Genomic DNA, 3,838 nt, shown 5'->3' with positions numbered 1-3,838 from the left:
ATAGTTAATACGAAGGCCTATATAACATTAAGGGGTTGCTATTTATGCAGGGAAACAATTACTAGTACTCTAAAACTGTCTTCCGTGCATAAATAGCAAATTTAGACAATTTAAAATTTAGCTGAGGTCAGTTTCTCTGAGGGGTCGGTATCACTGAGGTCACTGTTGCACTGAGGGGTCAGCACCACTGCACCACTGAGGTCACTGTTGCAGTGATTTTATGATGTTTAATGGGTTTGTCTTGGGATCGATATTCATCACCTGTCGTTAAAGAGGACCCCTCACCTCTCCTGATTTGTCTGTTTTGGTAACTACTTGCCCCCCCCCCCCCCCCCCCCCCCCACCCAGCCCCATGTAATTAACAATCCTGTAGCATCATATTCTTAGGACTTATGGTTGCACCATTCCTCTGTTATTCCTGCTATTAGTTACTAATGACTTGCTAGCAGTTTGCAGTGGAAGTTCCAGATGGGGGGTGACCCTGCACAGCCTGACATTATTAATCAATGCTATCAACTGGTCCACCAGCTGGACCTTTATTGCAGACTATAGCAATGATTCATAAGTTCTAGTAGAAATAGTAGAGGAATGGTTACAATATAGAGTCACAAGGAATTGGATTCCAACGAATTTTATTGCATGGGAAATGCAAGTCGTTACTAAAACAGACATGTCCCCTTCAAGTACATGATTCGCTGGGGGTCCGCCTTGTTACCATGTTCTAGGTGTCTCTGGGTCAAGTATGGATAGGTAAATAGTGTTGATCTGTGAGACAATCTTAATTTTTGCTGCTGTTTCTGTGCCGCTGGTCACTGGGGTTTGCAATCCATCACGTGGTCATTGCTGCCCACCAAAGTTACGTCCTTGTAGATGAGCTCTCGGTGGGTATCTCTGTGCCACCGGGGCTGTTAGTAGACTCTGAGGAGACCTGAGGCACTGGCAGAGCAGGACACGGGCACAATGTATGGTGTTGCATGCTGGTGCCAAGGGCACACAAGCGAAAGACCCGAGGCACATAGCCTCGCACTGCTAGAGTCACATGTTGTGGATCTGGTTGACGTCATCACGCAGTGATAACCACTGATCTAGGGAGCAGCAACCTTTGGCACTCCAGCTGCTGTGAAACTACAACACCCAGCATGGCACACTTGCTCAGCTGTTATTTTAACTCCAAAGAAGTGAAGGAGGATACTGGGAGTTGTAGTTTTAGAACAGCTGGAGTGCCTGAGGTTGTTGATCCTGATCTAGAGGCTGTCATTTTGTGTTGTGCTTGATCTTGCTATAAAGGGGAGTTTGTTTTCCATGACCCTGTTGCCCTATCTCATGCCACCAGATAATGCCACAAAATTGTGGTTATTGGATTATACAGTCTTACAGCGAAGACTTCATGCGCTTGGCAGAGGAACTGTATGTCCTGGAGGCTGTAAATGGCCACATGCAGCACCACGTGCCGCCATCCATGCGGCGCCGCATTACAGAGAAAATCCTTAAAAGCAAACATATGTCTAGTTCAGCGTCTGATGGAACATGCTGCAATAATTATCTTGATGGATTCATTGGAAGCTGACAGGTGACATGGAGGTCTACGGGTGACAGGTCTGTCCGTTATGGAGGTTGTATGGAGCCGTGACAGGCCCTTGTGCCTGAAGCCTCGCTGACTTCTATAATCAGAAGTCTGAAGCGCTCAGCCACTTTTCCTCACTGCTGAGCGCGGTAGTGAAGACAGTGCCCTAGACCTTCTATTGAGACTGTCTTCAGTACCGCACTCAGCAGGGAGGAGAGACATTGCTCAGCTGAGCACTTCAGACTCCTCATTATAGAAAAAAACAAGGCGCTCAGATATGGGACCCCCACTATATTTCACAGCAAGGCCACTTACCCCGCCAGTGAGGATCTCGCACCTTCTTCCTCACTTCAGAGCGGTGTGCCATAAGCTCTGGCAGATTACTGTAAGTGAGCCTTGTTATTGGTTGTTTCAGGCAGCAGCATCGCTGCGCTGCCTGTGCCGTTCACAGCGCCCACTGCGCTGAGTGCATGGCAGCGAAAAGTCTAAGGCTTATCGGTTACGCCTTAGACTTTTTCCAGGGAGTAAAATGGCTGAACAGGCGTCTAAGACGCTTGTACAGGCGTTATTGCGACCTCTGGTGGAAGCAATGTCTATTTTCCACTTTTGTTCTCAGTATTATGTTGCAATGGCCAATACTGTATGTAATTACCGGATGGGAGGTCACATACTTCAAAAGTATTTTTTACTATTACAGATGGTGCTGTTTGTAATATTATACTGGAAACCACCTCTCTATTCTCAGCTGTGCTATTATGATATACTGTATCTGCTATTTACACCCCATAATGTAGCACATGCGTTTATAAGGGCGTAGTTTTTACATGCTCAACACCTAAATTCAGGAAAAATCTGTTTTTGGCTTATCCACACAGGTTGTACACACAGCTGTATTACAGCTATCAATGAGGTCTATATTTAGTGCCATCGCAACACTTTCCTGGTTTTCCAGTAAGGATCTGATCCCTTCTTGGCGAGGCTCATGAACAGCCACATTGGTCATCGGTCGTAAAATTTAGGCATGCTCGGTCAATATAAAGCGAGATGAGCATGTTCATTCCAGCAAAACTGCTCAGTGTGTGAGTGTTATTTCCCGGACTGATTGCATCTCCTGTGGCAGGGACCCATTGCATTATAATGCCCTACCTCCGCTGTAATGACTTGCGTTCACATAAGCTTGCAGTACAGTTCATTACAGAGGGGGTCAGGCAGGAACCCACAGCATTGTAAATATAAGGCTGTGAGTTCCTGTCACAGGGGCTGTATTCAGCCTGGGAAATCATGCTCACACCCTATGTTTCCCAGAATGAATAAGATTCGTCTGAAACTAGCCTAAGTGATCACAAATCAAGAACATCATATAGGAGTGGAAGTTACAAGTGGAATTAAAAATGAAGCGATATCAGATTCCCTTGCCAGGTGGCGTTAAACTTTGTTTCTGCACCACTGCATTTTATTGGGATCACCTTATGTAAAAGTAATGTGCATGCAGACACTGAAAGTGTACGTCATAATTTAGACTTTTTGTAGCTATTAGGAAACCTAAACATTTTCATGGAGCAAGTTTTATACATGGTCAGTACTTCTTAGATAAACAGCTGCAGCATAGGAATTTTGTATAGCAGATGAATGAAGGTTCACTCATTTGTGACTTTTTTAAATGCTCAGTTATTACTTGATCACAGTTGCTCTCATTGGGGGACAGGTAAAGTGTTTCTTTACAGTATTCTCAGCTATGGTATTTTAACTAATGTTTTGAGCTCTGCCAAACTCTTGATTTTATATATATATATATATATATATATATATAAAATTGCAAAAAAGGGCAGCACTCCAGAAAGTAAAAGAAGAAAAAACTTTAATTACCCATATGTGGGACAGGCCTGTCCCACATATGGGTAATTAAAGTTTTTTCTTCTTTACTTTCTGGAGTGCTGCCCTTTTTTTGCAATTTTATCTATTTGGATTGGCTTTATCCACATTGGGCCAGCTGCACCCATAGCTTTTCCTCTGACGGTCTGCCACTGAACTTTTTTGTTTTTTATATATATATATATATATAATATATATTATATATATATTAATGCCACAGTATTTTTATATTTGAAGTGTGGCTGACAGTTCAGTTTATTTTTAATTAAAGGGCATCTGTTAGCAGATTTGTACCTATGAAACTGGCTGACCTATTGAGCCTCTAGCCTCTATGAGCAACCGGGGCGTTGCCATTACACCTAGAGGCTCTGCTCTCTCTGCAACTGCTGCGCTCTCTGCACT

The sequence above is a fragment of the Bufo bufo genome, chromosome 2, assembly GCF_905171765.1.
Source record: "Bufo bufo chromosome 2, aBufBuf1.1, whole genome shotgun sequence".
In the NCBI taxonomy this organism is placed as follows: domain Eukaryota; kingdom Metazoa; phylum Chordata; class Amphibia; order Anura; family Bufonidae; genus Bufo; species Bufo bufo.
The sequence above is the reverse complement of the archived record's forward strand: the minus strand, read 5'-3'. Positions refer to the sequence as shown.